We start from the raw sequence: 17,197 nt of genomic DNA, 5'->3' as shown, positions 1-17,197 counted from the left end.
GGGCACACTTGAGTGGGGGACGAAAAGAAGTGAGTCAGTAAAGCTTTGATTCCCAGGCAGGAATGTTCCAGGCAGAGGGCATGAGAACAATCTAAGGCCGGGGCCTGTTGGGTGCATCTGGGGCCAATGGAGAGGCCAGTGAGCTGGGTCTGGGTAACCATGTGGGGATCGGCAGGGACCCCACTGGGGAGGGGCTTGGAGGCTGTTCCATGGATTGGCTTTTGACTGAATGGAATAGGAAATCATTAGAGATGTTTGAATTATGATCCTTTGGACTGGTGTATGGGAAAGACAGAGTAGGGGGCAATGAGGCTGAGCCAGGAGACCAGTTAGGAACCTACTGCACTAAGCCAGGGAGACAGAGGCGAGGGGCTGGACCAGGTGGGTGTGGAGAAGACCATGACAAATCCTAGGATTCCAGATATTTTGGAGAAGAGCCTAGTCAGCCTCTGGATTGGACCTGAGATATGAGAGGAGGAACGTGACCACAGAAACACCAAAGGATCTCTACCTGAAGCCCTTCCCCTTTATTTCCTACCTTTTAGCTTCTTCACAACACAGCATACAGGGTCTTAGTTCCCCTACCAGGGATTGAAGCTGTGCCCCCTGCAGAGGACGTATAGGGTCCTAACCAGTAGACTGTCAGGGAAGTCCCTCTTCTGGAGACTTTTATCTCCCCTCGAAGCTCTACCTTCAACCTTTCTGTTGGGTTAAGCCATTAGGAGATGCCTCTGTGACAATGTATTCACTGGTCAGATTTGTCTTTTAGGTACATCAATCCATGCTGGCTCAGCAGCCATGCTAACGGCTAGGTTAAGAGAGAAGCGTCTCATAGGATGGAAAGGGGGCATGAAGAGGTGAACATGGATGGAGAGCTATTTAGGAAGTCACTGCTAACAGATTGGACAAGGCACGAAAGGAAGGAAAATGACTTATTCTGACCAAAGAATTGTGGGACTATTAACTAAGAACTGGAAAGGAGGGAAAAGAAAAACAACCCCAGGAAGTTAGAGGTGGGTCTGGAAATGGAGATTATGAGCCCAGCTCTGGGTGGGTGACTTGGAATCAATTGTGCAAAAGCCAATAGATAAATCCCAGAAGGAGTGTGAGTAAGAGTGGGAGGCTCAGACGGCTGCTGCACGGTTTTTCTCTGAATTTATTTTGAAACACAATAGGGCCTCACTATCTGAGCTAGGAAATTTAAATCAGAATATTCTAAGAGCTTTTTCATTTGATTATTTTCTAATAAGAGTAGTAACTAAAACTAGGCTACCAGAATCCATTTCCTTTTGACACAAAGTGATGTGAAAGACCGGTCTTAATCAACTAAATTTACAAAGAACACAGCAATTACTGTACCATTTTAAAATAACAGTAAACAATGTGGTTTAGCTATATTCATATTTTTTTCCAGTAAGAATGCTAAATTCAGAATATGAGAATAGTAAATATAGACTTCTCAAATTTTTTTTTACATTTCTAAGCTTCAAGATGGTACTAGAGTTAAGGTTTTCCTCCAAAATCCCCACACTCACACTGAACATCAAACTTTTCATATGCATTTTGCAGTGGAACTAGACACCTGGACCCTACTTCAGCTCAAACAGTTGGGTGTGCCAGTGACCATGTTCTCCATCTGGAACACAAGGATGAAATGCCAACACTCTGGCCACCTGATGCGAAGAACTGACACATGTGAAAAAGACCCTGATGCTGGGAAAGATTGAAGGCAGGAGGAGAAGGGGATGACAGAGGATGAGATGGTTGGATGGCAACACCAACTCAATGGACACGAGTTTGAGTAGGCTCTGGGAGTTGGTGATGGACAGGGAAAGGCTGGTGTGCTGCAGTCCATGGGGTTGCAAAGAGTCAGACACGACTGAGCGACTGAACAGAACTGAACTATGCCCCTAGAGACTCACAACCTACCAAAGGGTCTGGGGTGACCCCGCTCCCCATGCATAAGAAGGCATAGGTATAGGGTTGGAGTATCAGAAAGAATTCTGAGCACCTCAATTTCTCTACAGTTGTTCCTATTTCAGAATAAGCATCACTGAGTTTCCAAGTGCCCTGCAAACCAGGGCAAGGCAGACCATGGACCTACTTATTCATCAAGTACCGCACGTACCACAGGCCCTACAGGTTTTACACCAGTAGCTACTGGATTCCTCTTACAGAAAATCCTTGGAACAAAAACATCTTTCTGCAGAACCCTTTCAGAAGTGTTCATGAGAGCTCCTCTGGATCTCCCCAATGGGTCTCCTGCTCTTTCTCTTAGCCTTTTCTCTTCTTTCCTTTTCTTCTCTTTTCTCTCCTTCCCTCCTCTTCCTCTTCTTCCTGGTCCTTCTCCAAATATTTAGCCACCTACTCAAAATTTCTTTTCTTCAACTCATTTGTGAAAAACAGAGATTTTTGCCCAGACTTCTTAAAAGCTCATCTCAACCAGTAAAAGGGAAAATTGTTTTGTTCAAACACTTGCCTTCAAGGAGCCAGTGGTCTAGTGAGGGAAGGCAGACAACTAATGGTTACCAGGAACACCGAGTTCTAGAAGGGAGGGGGGTGTGGGGAGGTGAGCTGGTCCATCACGGCTTCAGGGAGAGCATCCCTCATGGCCACGTGCTGCTTTAGTTACTTTATTTATGGGAGCCAAAGGAGAGAGGGCAATGGAAGTAGGAGACGGAGACTGGCTGGTAAGCAGATAGGTTGAAACAAATAACAGAGGCCATGCTGCTCCCTGCGTCCCATAAATTCCATCTCCTTCAGCTGCACCGTCTTGGCCGACGTTCCAGTTCTGAATCAACCCGCAACCCCTACCCCCACCTCTGCACCATCCTCTCTGTACCACTGCTCCCAACTGAATGATCAGTAATCAGATTCTGTCACTGCCCTCCACCACGCCCTCCACTGGCTTTGCATCATGCTTTCAAAAAAAAAAACACCTTTTTATTTTGTATTGGGGTATAGACTTAGCAGCAGCAGCAGTGGTAAAGAACCCACCTGCCAATGCAGGAGTCATAAGAGACTCCAGTTTGATCCCTGGGTCGGGAAGATCCCCTGGAGGAGGGCATGGCAACCCACTCCAGTATTCTTGCCTAGAGAATCCCCATAGACAGAAGAGCCCATCAGGCTACAGTTCACAGGGTCGCAGAGAGTCGAATATGACTGAAGCGACTTAGCACGAATGCATATAGTTGATTAACAGTGTTGTGATTGTTTTAGATGAACAGTGAAGGGATTCAGCCATACATATACATGTATCCATTGAAAGCTGAGCACCGAAGAATTGATGCTTTTGAACTGTGGTGTTGGAGAAGACTCTTGAGAGTCCCTTGGACTGCAAGGAGATCCAACCATCCTGAAGGAGATCAGTCCTGGGTGTTCATTGGAAGGACTGATGCTAAAGCTGAAACTCCAGTACTTTGGCCACCTCATGCGAAGAGTTGACTCATTGGAAAAGACTCTGATGCTGGGAGGGATTGGGGGCAAGAGGAGAAGGGGACGACAGAGGATGAGATGGCTGGATGGCATCACCGACTCAATGGACGTGAGTTTGGGTGAACTCTGGGAGTTGGTGATGGACAGGGAGGCCTGGCGTGCTGCGATTCATGGGGTCGCAAAGAGTCGGACACACCTGAGTGACTGAACTGAACTAAAAGACCTTTAAGAGCTAGGAGATCTGGGCTCTGTCTCCCTCTTCACCCTCACTTCTCACTTTCTTCTGCCCCCACCCCCTTGTTCATATACACAGCCTGCTTTTCTCAAGAACTCACAGAATTTACTTCTCTCCTAGGGCCTCCATATTTATTTTCTTCCCCCCTGTTTGCCTAGAATGTTCTTCCCTCATATCTTAAGGTCGACTTTTCAAGGACTAGCTCAGATAGGTCTTTCTGATCATCCAGCAAATGGCAAGCCACTAGCCCTCCCCTCTCCGCCACGTATTTCCCTCTTTTCTTTAAAGTACTCGTCACATAGTGTTTTTCCCTTCACTCCAGATTTGGTCTGTTCTGTTCATTGCTGTATCCCCAGAATTTAGGAAACCATATTTGTTGATAGGCTCATTTTAATCTGAATTTCCAAGTGCAGTGTGTACTCTGTCTCTACTACAGTGAATACCAACAGAACAAAGTGTTCCTCTTCCCTCTCTCTTACCCCTGCCTTGGGACAAAGGCTGTCTTCTACCATTGAGATGTTTTTTTCTCGGTTATTTTCATGTTGGTTTATTGTTCCAGATGTCTAGTAGCAGGGAATAAAACTGAAGTGTGACACCCAGTAAACACAGTAAAAGAGCCACTATTTATCAAGGGTTTATTATGTATGGGGTGCTATATATACATTAAGCATTCAAGCCTCACAATATCTTTATTATATGGTTTTACCCCTAGGTTAGCAGGCATTTTCAAATAACATTCAAATGACACATATAGACTGACTAATTTCAGACTATTCCCACATTTCAACTCAATATTCAGACCTTAGAAAAACAAACTTATCTCTCCTATGCACACCATTTTTCCCATAATTAATGGCACAGAAACAGTGCTTGAACTGGCATTACAATAAGTAAGCAAAGAAACAGGCTTCCCAGGTAGTACAGTAGTAAAGAATCCGCCTGCCAGTGCAGGAGACGCAAGAGACTCGGGTTCAAACCCTGGGTGGGGAAGATTCTCTGGAGGAGGAAATGTCAGCCCGCCCCAGTATTCTTGCCTGGAAAATTCCATGGATAGAGGAGCCTGCTGGGCCACAGTCCATGGGGTCCCAAAGGATCTGACATGACTGAGCAACTGAGCGCATGCTTGTGCACATACACACACACACACACACACGCGCGCACGCGCAAAGAAAGCAGAAGAGTATTAGATTTGACTGCTATGCCTGTTATGCATATAGAAGCATCAAGTAAGAATTTTCTCTTTTAAGAGCATAGTATTTTGTTTCTGAACATTTGCAAAGTATGTTTTCTGCTCATATTTGTAAACCAAAGTCAAAGGTATTTTTTAGAATAGTTGCTGCTAACTATTCTGTCTTTAGCTAGTACAGAAATGTGCTCTCTGCTTCATTTGGTAAGAAGGTAAAAACAAACATCTGTTCACTTTCTATGTGGAAATTTAGAGTCTCATATCTTGACGTGTTGGACCATTCAGTGAAATAAGTCTCTTTCTGCTTGTCAGGGAGATTCTGGATTCTGAAGGGTATGGCTATTATAGCACTCATAACAACTCAATTTTTAGAACTTCTCAGTATTTGCTTTCCTAACAGGATAAGACAGAGAAGGCAATGGCACCCCACTCCAGTACTCTTGCCTGGAAAATCCCATGGACGGAGGAGCCTGGTAGGCTACAGTCCATGGGCTCGCTAAGAGTCGGACGCGACTGAGCAACTTCCCTTTCACTTTTCACTTTCCTGCACTGGAGAAGGAAATGGCAACCCACTCCAGTGTTCTTGCCTGGAGAATCCCAGGGACGGGGGAGCCTGGTGGACTGCCATCTATGGGGTCGCACAGAGTCGGACATGACTGAAGTGACTTAGCAGCAGCAGCGGCAGCAACAGGATAAGAAGAAAGAAAGAAAGGAAGGAAGAAACAGAGTTTCCAAATAATGACACTTTGAAGAAGTCATATGGATTCCAACTTGCTCGAGGTAATTCATCCTTGTGCTTAGTACACCCATGGGCCAAAGGGGGTCCACAGGCCACAAAACATTATTTGCACATTATCTTCCTTGCCATTTTAGTGTCAAGATCAGATACCATTAAATATTGTGATTAAGCACCAATTCCTTAGAGTTTAAACAACTGTTAAAGAAGAGAAGGGGAAAGAAGCATTTATCTCATATAGACATTGAAGAAAAGTGGAAAGAAGCCAAGACCACCAAGATTTTGTTCCATAACTATATTGCAAAAGCTTGCAAATATCTCTCAAAGCACTTTCCTAGACACAGCCAATCCTCATCAGCCCATCTGGGCACCCATTTCCCATCCTGTTCCCTGCTCATCTCATCACCCTTCCAGCCTCACCCTCATTAATTCTTAGCAAGTTATTCTCTTAAAACTGATCTACGATGGGAAGGGCATGAGGGAATGGAAGGATTTTCCTCCTTTTTTGTTTTTAATTTGTATTTTATATTGGAGTATGATTACATAGATGATTTACAATGTTGTGTTAGTTTCAGGAGTACAGCAAAGTGATTCAGTGATGCATATACGTGTATCTATTCTTTTTCAAATTCTTTTCCCATTTAGGTTATTACAAAATATTGATCAGAGTTCCCTGTACTATGCAGTAGGTTCTTGTTTGTTATCTATTTGAAATATAGTAGTGCGTACATGTCAATCCCAAACGTTCAAAGAGTTTCCTTTAAAAAAAATTCACTTTTAAAGTCTAAGTCAGTTTGGGGGAGAAAGGATACATGTATATGCATGGCAGAGTCCCTTCGCTGTCCACCTGAAACTATCACAACATTGTTGTGACATAGTACGAAGTAAAAAGGAAAAAACATTAAGTCTATGCCTCCTCTAATTTCCTCCTCTGCCCCCTACTCAGTAATCCTATATTCCGGATTTTGATTCTTACGCTTCATAATTCATATTCTTAGTTGATTCAAGTTTTTAAAAGTGTGAGACAGCTAAATGTTTAAACTGTAAGCTGTATCAGACGAGCAACCGTATCCTCCTTTGAAGCAGCTATAATATTTTAGCGCAACACAGATGCTTAACCTAATAACAGGTTTACTTGGTTAAAGGGAACAAACACAGGATCATATATTTATGCCCCAGATTACAGTTTTTTCCTCTCTCCCAGCACATCAGAGAAGCACAGATGTTAGTGTTTGAGGACTGCCTGTAATCACATGGCCCCGGGAAGTAAGGGGAACTCGGTGATGGCCTCGGATCAGTGCCCACCCGCTTCCTCGTGGTCTCACACCTTCACACACCCCTCCCACTTCAATCAGCTTTCTAGTCACAGGTTGGAGACAGCCTGAAATCACCCTGAGGCCAGATGGTGGTTAATATGCATCCCTGGAATGCCTACAAACCGAAAGGCCTTTCCTTTGCATCTGCTTGTTTCCAAGGACTCCTGTTGCAGCTGGAGATGTGGTGGGTTCTGAAGAACTCCTAGAGCACGAGGGCTTCAGTCCCAGGAGAAGATGGAGGGAGGACGTGGCTGGAAGGGAGTAAGGTCTGCACTTGCTTCCTCCCAGGCCAGGGCTGACAGACCCCTCCCCACCGGGCAGGGAGAGGGTGGAAGTTGCTGACAGACTCCAGGCGGACAGAAGGAAAGGCACGCTCCCCACATGTGGGGGACCTGCATGCCGACATGCACGCAAGCCTTGAGTGACATGTCGAAATTAAAATCAAAACAGCATGAAAGCACACTTCATTACAGCTAGAAATAGCCGAGTATTGTCAAAGCTCCCATTGAGTCATCCGTGCAGAAGCTGAGACCTTGGACAGCAGGGGAGAGCTGGGGCAGGCTCCGGACTGGGTTCAGAAAAAGATCTGGACGAGGGACCAGAGCGTAGAGGGTGGTCAGAAAGCAAAGACTTCAGCAGTACTTTTTTCTCTGAGCAGGAAGGAGGGAGTGGGGAGAGAAGAGAACACTGCCGGGACTTTGAAAGCGCAGGGAATTGCCAGAGGAGGGGAGGGCGGTGGTTCTAAAGGGAGCCTTCCTCCCATTTCATTATCACAGAGGACCTTCTTGGTTAAAGGAATGATCGGTCCCTTGGGATACAGAGGAGGGGAGTATTAATGTTCAATTAAATCTGGGAAACAGAAGGAAGCAAGCTCCAGCTAATGCCTTCGCAGCCCTTAGGATGGCATTGCTATGCATTACAGATTCACACAACTCTATGGACAGCTGCCAAATATTATTGGCTGCATGAGCTGCTTAACTTTGCTCCTCCTGAAGTTATGTGCAGACCAATTTCACTTCAGCAGGAATCACCAACACACTTTGCTCATTGAGATGAGCAAATATTTTAAACTATTTTAAAAGTGCAATGGATCATGAACATCTCACAATAATTTACCATACTTTACTCTTTGATAGCTACAAGTCAACCTTTCAGAACTAAGAAACAGAAGAGACAAACTCACAATGTAAACCATCAGAGCTGAACCTTGTATGCAAGCATGGAGAAACACTAACTTATTCAATGGGTGGGCTTCCCTGGTGGCTCAGCGGCAAAGAATCCACCTGCAACACAGGAGACGTTGGTTCGATCCCTGGGTGGGGAAGATCCCCTAGAGGAGGGCATGGCAACCCACTCCAGTATTCTTGCCTGCAGAATCCCACGGACAGTGGAACCTGGCGGGCTACAGTTTGCAGAGTCAGAAACAACTGAAGCAACTTAGCACCCATGCCCACATTCAATGGGTACTTGCTGCTGCTGCTGCTAAGTCACTTCAGTTGTGTCCAACTCTGCGCAACCCCATAGATGGCAGCCCACTAGGCTCCCCCGTCCCTGGGATCTCCAGGCAAGATCACTGGAGTGGGTTGCCATTTCCTTCTCCATTGCATGAAAGTGAAAAGTGAAAGTGAAGTCTCTCAGTCGTGTCTGACTCTTCGCGACCCCATGGACTGCAGCCCACCAGGCTCCTCCGTTCATGGGATTTTCTAGGCAGGAGTACTGGAGTGGGGTGCCAGTGCCTTCTCCACTACATGTCAGACTCTGAACTAAATGTTTTTCACAGAAAAAAAAAAAATCTCATTTATTCCTAGCAATTGAGAGGCCTTATTCTCGACTTGAAAGATGGGGCAGCAGGTGAAGTGGAGAAACCAGGACTAGATGTCAGCTCAGCCTGACTTCAAATCCAGACACATCAGCGCCATGCTATACTCGGTATCACATACAAAGCCTGGAAACAGTTCTGATTCAGTGACTGGTCCACAGACATAAGGCAAGATCCCCGAAGCTACAGAGAGGAATAAAACGGTCCCCGCAACCTTGAAAGGTAATGTGTGTCCATTGGGGATCACTACATTTTTCTCTCCGTCTACTTGAGTCACATATAAAGTCCTATGCTAGCACAGAGATTCAGGGGCCCATGTTTCTCCCCAGTAAGATCAGAAAGAGATATATAGTTAAACTTTGTATGGAAGGATCCCACCTTTGGTGAGAGACAGCACAGCTCATCTAGGGCTCTGTGAGTGATCTTGGATGAGAGGGCCATAGACTGTACATGGGAAGGTACTAGCAGAAAAGAGAACATAAGGGCCTTGGTTGCCTTCCTAGTGGGTGTGAACTTTATTTCATGTTATTGGTGAGCTTCATCAATGACCTGTTTCTTTGTGGAATTTATTACATCCCAGCTGAACTTCTCTGCCTGTTCCATACCTCACTCAAGACTGAATGTTGAAATCTGGTGCTGAGAATCCTGTCAACTGATCACTGTCTAACAGAGACTTCTAAGCCGAGTGAAAAGAGCAAATAAAGAAGGGTGATTGGAAAAAAAATATTAACATAGGAGATTTGATTATAAGTCAGTCTACAGCCAGACAGCTTAGATAGAGCCTATGGCATTTGTCATTTTGGGAATGATAGTTCAAACAGAATATTTCACTTAGAACAGAATTGGAAAACAATGGCTGCCATAGATTTTTTTTTTCCTTTTTTGGTTTACTAACATTTATTTAGGTTCCCAGTGAAAAAGCCTATCCTGTATGGCTTTCAAGCAAAGGCTGGTTTTTACATATTTAAACAACCAGGCTTATGTAAACAACCAGTCCGCCCTTCTACAAATCAAAGAATATACGATGGAGATATACATGGACCACTAAGCCTGAAACACTTACTATCGGGCTCTTTACAGGGAAAGGCCCACCACCACATGATGTAGAACTCCTCCTCCTCCTCCTCCATCTTTATTCAGACTCAAGTCATTTAAGCCTGTGTTTAATGTGACTGGACACAGAGTGGACAATGGTAAGATCTATCTGCCACTTCAAACACTGGAGCCAGTTGAATGGTGTTAATGACATTGATTTACTGATTCCTTTTTATTAGAATTCTAAATCTCAATCATTATTACACTCACACCCATTTCAACTTTGATATTTTAAAAAGATGTCCTACTCACACTTAAGGGCTTGCTAGCTTTCGGCCAAATGCTGCAATGGTTTGATCTTCCTAATGCTGGTGATAAGCGGTTTCTACAGGCTCGGCAGCACCCTGGTCATTAAAGCTTACCCAAACAGCTTACTTAATTAAAGACATCGGTTTAGTACATCCAGTGGGTGTAGCTGGAACCTTTGTAAAACTTAGCCTAACATTAACACTCCTCAAGTTGCCCTTCCTCTGGGATTATATGGGAAGGGGAAAAGCAGACAAGGGTTAGGGACTTTTTGTATTCATGAATCCAGCCTACTTTTGCTTTCTGTCAAACAGTAATTCAATATTTACCAAAAGGAGATGTTTAGGGTTGGAAATTTTTACACGCCTTGCATCTCAGCAGAGAAATATTTTTGGGTACTCTTGTGTACACAGATTGAAAAGAAACTCCGATATGACTCGAATATGGAAACTATGCTAGATCGACCAGCACCTCCTTATCCCTGGGATGGGGATCACTCGGGCATCCATGAAGTTGTTCCACAGCATCTGGATGACCTGGGGCCTAGTTACTCTGACAGCAAACCCAGGCCCCCTCGCTGGGATGGCCAGCCTATATTTCTATCATCTCTGCTAAAGCATCTGTTGCTTTTCATCAGCCCGAGCAACATGAAGCAGAGCCTGTAGTCCTCTTATAATTACTTGAAACCGGGCCCTGCAGTCAGTAAGTTCTCCTTGGCACAGATGCCCATGGCCCTGAATGCCCAAATGGTTTGGAGTCAGCTCTTCATTTTGTAAAGCAAGATTGATGTACATTGTGATGAAACACTAATATTTGAGAAGCCTGCCACACACGAGTACTGGCTTGCTTAGGGTCTTTGTCTAGAAAATATTTCTATTCCCATTTCTACTTAAAAAATGAATATTTTGATTTGGAATCCATGTTCTTTTTAGGTCAAAAGAGGCAAGGGACTTTTTTTTTTTTCTGAAACAAAGAATCATTACATTTAATTTAAAATATGCCCCATGCCACCACCATTTCTAGGTAGTACAGTTCCGGACTAAGAGACATGAACATGAGTTAAATCACAGCTCTTCCAGTTGAGAGTTGTGTAATCACCAGGAAAATCACTCACTCGTGGGACTTGGTTTATCAAAAGCAGTCATCTTGGAAGCGTACAATGTGTCCAACACTTACTACAGTACCACTTAAGAAGGAAGAAGGCTTACCATTTCCTAAACTGACAGAGGAAGGAATGAGCAAAGGTGAGACAATCCAGAGAGAATGATCAACTATGACGGTTACATTTTCTCAGTTATAAAAGAATCTATGTCTATAGAATTTCCTTAGAGGGATCAAGGTCAAAGTGCTATTGAGCAAATGATACACAGGTCATCTTAGTTTCTGAGCACTTGTTCTTAATCACCAGTGCCTTCCCAAATCTTTAAGATGTAGGGGCTGGGCTAGATCTTCCAAGAGCCATTTTAGTTTTACTATTCCATGGATATAATTTGCCTGCTGCTGCTGCTGCTAAGTCGCTTCAGTCATGTCCAACTCTGTGCGACCCCATAGATGGCAGCCCACCAGGCTCCCCCGTCCCTGGGATTCTCCAGGCAAGAACACTGGAGTGGGTTGCCATTTCCTTCTCCAATGCATGAAAGTGAAAAGTGAAAGTGAAGTCGCTCAGTCGTGTCCGACTCTTAGCGACCCTATGGACTGTAGCCCACCAGGCTCCTCCACCCATGGGATTTTCTAGGCAAGAGTACTGGAGTGGGGTGCCATTGCCTTCTCCGAATTTGCCTGCAGGAGGATTCAAAGATGGCAACTGTATGAAAGATCAGCTATCCACAGGGAAAGGTGGGAGGGAACAGAAATCTGTGAAAAGGGGACTGCAGCCATGAAGAATCAGAGTGTAGATCCAGGAATTGCTTCCAGTTTACTAAAGGCTCTAAAGATTTAGCGCTGCTCAAGCATTTCCCACATTTATGTGTCAAATCATTAAATCTTAATTACGTCACTTTAAAAAAAATCATAGCCTCAAGGAGGAGAACAAAACAGTACCGGTTATTCTTGCTTTTGAAAACTTACACTGCCACTTCCTCTTGATTTGTTAAAAGGTGACCATTTAACCTTTTTGAAGCACAGATTGAGTCTCCCAGGGAAATATTTGTTTGTATTTGGTACCATCATCCATATTAAAGTCACTGAAGGAAGCCAGTGCCCATTGTGAAGATGGAGATAAGTAGGAAAAAGCCATCAAGGGAAGCAGGATTCGGGCATGGATCTGCCTGCCAGGTAACTGTTTCTCATTGTGCTTTGCCCTTTGGCAGAAAGCTCCAGGGAGCAGCTACACCAGGAAAAAGGAAGGTCAGGAGGTGACAGCTGTTGATGACCTAATGAGGATGGAACCAAAGAGGAGAGAGAACTCTGGGGAAATGTTTCTTCAGGTGGCTTGGCGGCTCAGACACAAGGCTTCAAATAGGACTAAGAGCAACATGAGGAACTGGAAAGTCAGACTCAAGGATGGTAAAGGACCATAATACCAAACCATCCCTTTTGGATCTAAGTCTTAAATATAGCAGACCAAATAAGTACTGCTTATTGGGGAGGGGTAGCAAGGAGTGAGCTTGAAACTTCAGAAACTGTCTGGTTTCTCTAAATCACTTCTTAAGGGAGGAAGCCAAGGCCACCCGAGGTGGAGCCGCTTGCTCTGGTCTGACTTGGCAAAGACGAAATTAGGATGGAGTTTCTTACTCCCAGACACGATGGGCCTGGAAATGTTTTAATAGTGTTTAATCAAAATCCAAAGCCTGTAAATTCTTTAAAGTTATGCCAACCACAGAAACTGAGCAGCCCGAAGATGCTGATTTTAACACTTGGTAACTATTTTTATGGCATTACACAATCTATCTAGGCCTGGGATTCTGTTCGAAGGCGAATCTGACCCAGAGTCAACATGCTGGTCTCCTGGTTTAAATCGAAACACAAGGAAGTTCTGTACCCAGTCCTCGGAAAACCCCCAAACCACTCTCCCTCTGTGACTGACCTTGTCTTGGGAGATGCTGACTGCAAACAGCCTTTCCCCAGACTCACCCTCTACAATTTCAAAAGTATGTGCAGTAGCCATGGCCACCTGAGGGTGCTACAAAGGGAGGGTTAAGGACCAGAACTTAATGAAATACCTGCCCTACAAGCAAGACTCCACTGGAGCATTTAAAAAGTCATCCACCTCATTGTTTCCCGTAAACGCAATGAAATGCCACAGCTTAACGACTTTTCCCAATTACAACCTCCTTAGGCTTCTCGTTTAACAACCAGACTCTCACTAGAGGACACAAAGGCTGGGAGACCGGGCTGCGGGCATCACCGCAAACCCTGGCGGTCCTCCGAGGCCAGGACCGTCGACAAAGTCCCCGTGGACCAGGGGTTACATTGACCGCCGTGATGGACTGGCCACCGGCTTCGACCCCAAGCCCCCCTGCAGGTCCCCTTCCCCGCCCCCCGCCCTAGGAAATATTTGCAGAGCTGGGACACCGAGGCTCCATCTACAAAGGCTGGGACCCTCCAAACCAAACGCGCCACAGAGCCGGGGCCTCCGATTCCCACCGCGGTCCTTCGTCTGGGGCGCCAGGAACGGGGATCCGCGGCGGGAGCGGACCGAGGGCGGCGGGCGCTCGGGTCCCGTTCTCGGACTGTCCCGTTTGAGTTGCAGGGTTGACTTGGTAACAGTCTCGAGCGCACTGAGGAATCCATTCTCCGAGGAGCGAACGCTCCGGCCCCTGCGGCTGCGGGTGGAGGGCGGGGAGCACAGACTCGAGGCAGGGCCCCCGGAGCCGGGCGGTGGCGGCCGCGGGTCGCCCCCTCTAGGCGGCGGTGGGCAGCGGCGGGCCGGGGTCGCGGCGGCGGGGCGCTCCCCCAGCCCCGTTGGCCCCCGCCCGGGAGGGAGCGCGCGGAACAGGAACCCGGCACCCCGGTCCGCTCGCCTCCACCTGCGGATCTGGGGCGCCCCTCGGGGTCCCCTTCCCGTCCCCGCCATCCCGGCGTTCCCGGCCGCGCGGTCCCATTCCTGGAAGAGGACCCGGTGTCCAGCGAAAGGGACACTTACCCGGGGAGGGCCGGCTCCCGGCGCGGGCCGCGCTCGCAGGTCGGCCGGGGGAAGGTGCGGCTGCGCTGCGCCGGCTGCGGCGCCAGCCGAGCGCCCTGCACCGCCGCCAGGCTCGGACTTCCTCTTCCTCGCGCTCGGCCCCGCCGCTCGGCCGCGTTGCCCGCTCGCCGGCCGCGCCCCGACCCGCCCCTCCCGGCGCAGGGTTGCGGGCCTCGTCGCCGCGAGCAGCGGATCTTGGGTCCCTCCTCCCCTCGGCCCGGGCGAGCACGGTGGGGAGGAGCGGGAGAGAGAGAGAAAGAGATTAAGCACTTGGACTTGTCTCTGGAGGGTTGCCAAACAGAGCAGTCAAATTACAGCCCCTGGGGGGAAAAATTACCAAAAAAAAAAAAAAAAAAAAAAAAATCCCTGCTACTGTTTTCGCAGACACATCACTTTTCTTCATTTCCCTGGATCCTCGGGTTTAGCTTTCTCTTGATCGTGATACTTTGCATATGATTTTGTAAAAAGAGTATCCTAAATCATTCTTTTAGTTAGACATTTTAGTATTAACACAGAAGCTCTGGGGTAATCTTATGGGCTGAGGGAGGAAGCTCGCTGTTTTCAGGTGTCATTACTCTAATCACCCCAGTTAATGTACCAACTAACCTTTGCTTCGAGAAAGTAAAAGTGGAAAAAGGAGGCCAAGAAGACTAACCTTTGAAATAAAGAGAGAGGTGTTAAAGGCCCCGGCTGTGTGTGTAGTGTGATGATGACTCGAGTTGAAGGTGCCTAAGGTGACCGTCAAAGGCAAGCAGTGATTTCCCAACACTCATTTCCTTTCCAAGGCAGCCGTATGTATCGGCCTGTTGAGTCCATTAGATTTGTAAGAATGCACTCTTACATGATTTGTTCACAGAATTTCAGTTGCAGCAGTTAGGAGCTGTGTGGCCTTAAGAAAGTCATGTGACCTCTCTGTGCCTCAGTTTCCTCATCTGTAAAATGGGGGTAATGAGGATAGTGCCTACCTCACCGAGTTGCTTCTTGTGATTTCAATAAGGCAATTCCCAGGAAAGGTTTAGGAGGTTCCTGGCACACTTGCTGGATAAACGTTAGCTATTATTGTTGATTTCCCCCTTTTATCTGCTCTGATGCATGTATAGAAATTATCATAAAGATCTGAAATAAAATAAGGTTTTGAGCAGCAGAGCCACACAGCGTCACAGTTCTCTCCCTACAACATGCACTTTATATTCTGTTTTACAATTTATTTTGTCTTCACAACTGACTTGTATTCTCTCAAGCCATGAGGCTGGGTTATGCTCCGGGTACATTTACCACGGAAGATTTGCAGTGCAACTCAAACAGATTTTTGCCATCTTCAAAGCACTGTTTCAGTTGATCTTGCAGTACCCTTGTGATGTCGGCAGGACAGGGGCTAGTGTTCTTTCACAGGATATGGAGACTCGGCAGCCTGAATCAGACCCTCTCTAGCACCAGGAGCTCACACAAAACCCCACCTGTTCGTCGGTCTCTCTACGCTGTTGCCTGCCATGAAGTGAGCAGGAACACCTTACCATACAGCATGGACCTCATTCATGGTCTCTGTCAATCCTCTGAGTTAGTACTGGCCTTCATTCAACAACCTTAGGTTCAAAGAGCATAACTGATGACCATGTTAGTGTCTGACAGATGGGGTTTGGGGACAGCTTGGAGAAGAAGGGAGGAGAAGCCGATTTTCCTGGTTCTTTCAAATGCTTTCTCTGCTACCTTCTCCCTGGCCCACAGAGTCACATGCTTTCTTAGCACAGATGACTTTGAGTAAAGCTATTAGTGAAGCGGCGTGACCATCAGCTGCAGACTTTGCCACCTGCTAGCTGCAGATAACAATTTTGAACTTTGATTCCTTATCTGTGTAATGGTTATTATATTTCCTGTCCAGACCTCTTCATTTCACCTCAGTTTATCAATGAGGTGGGAGGTGGCTCCTGGAAACAGGATTGTGAAATCTCTTTTGTTGATGCTGTGTGCCAAGCATAGCATTAGGCACCTAACCCACATTATCACGCCTGATTCCCAAGTAAGTGCACTCTGCCCTTCAGGTCATTAGCAAGTGGCCTTGAAATCACCTAGTCTGACGTTTTGTGTATATAGTTTATCATATGTGCCCAGCACTTAAGCTTAGTTCCTAACCCACAGTAGATATGAAATGTTCAGTGGGTGGATGGATGGATGAAATGATAACATAAGAGTTGTGAAAATGCTATTATACAACATAACATTCCATGTTGTAATATACTACTCTCCCCCTCTGAGGAAAAGAATCCAATGGAATCCAAAGAATGGCTTTCTAATGATGTATTCGGTATTAGGAAAATTTTTTTGGTGAAAGGTCTTCCTAACATTATTACTAATAGTCAAGGTCAAAGAAGGGAAACAGAAACCACTTAAAGTATTTATAAAGACAGACTTTTATGCAGGGGATCGTCTCCATAAGTGATGGAAAAACCAAGAATTCAACAGGAGACCGTGAGGTAGTCCAGAAATTCACAAGAGCCAAAAGCCACTATCATCCCTGGCAGGAGGGGCAGGGAGGAGATACTGCAGATGGAAGCTATCTATGGGAGCCTGAGAAATAGCCACTGTCTTACACACTGGCAGGGAGAGGGGAAGGGTTTGGCTTCTCCCTTCCTTCACCCTCTAGTCCAATACCTTGCACTGGATGAATCCAACTGACCGGGAACTTGGAACACTCAGTTTGCAGGGACTTTCCCAAGGCCACTCCTGCAATCCTGTGACACTGAGCAGGAAAAGAGTGAGAAAAATCTGAAGGCAACCAACCGAGACCTAGTAGATCCCTCAAGTCATACCCTCTTCTCACTCCAATAAGATCGAGTCTAGAAGAAATGTTTTTGCTTTTTCAGATCACCGAGTGTCTCTTATGGCATTTCATTCATCCCTCATACAAACCCAGGGACATAAACCCTATAACCCCTAAATTATATACAAGGTCACAGCCATTCAGGAAGTTTCAGTGACTCGCTCAAAGCCCCGCACTGTACGTGGTGG

At 46.3% G+C, this 17,197-nt stretch overlaps 1 protein-coding gene across 2 annotated transcripts in view; it reads right to left on the bottom strand.

The window, feature by feature from the left end:
* Positions 1–14,339, bottom strand: part of PLEKHG1 (pleckstrin homology and RhoGEF domain containing G1) — a 251,373-nt gene extending 237,034 nt beyond the window's left edge. For both annotated transcript variants that reach the window (XM_055535956.1, XM_055535955.1), the window contains exon 1: positions 14,153–14,339. The gene's annotated coding sequence lies outside the window, so the exon portion shown is untranslated. The remainder of the gene's footprint in view (positions 1–14,152) is intronic.
* Positions 14,340–17,197: the final 2,858 nt, after the last annotated feature.

This window comes from Bubalus kerabau, chromosome 9, assembly GCF_029407905.1.
Source record: "Bubalus kerabau isolate K-KA32 ecotype Philippines breed swamp buffalo chromosome 9, PCC_UOA_SB_1v2, whole genome shotgun sequence".
Taxonomy (NCBI): Eukaryota; Metazoa; Chordata; class Mammalia; order Artiodactyla; family Bovidae; genus Bubalus; species Bubalus kerabau.
This window is presented reverse-complemented; position numbering and strand designations above follow the sequence as displayed.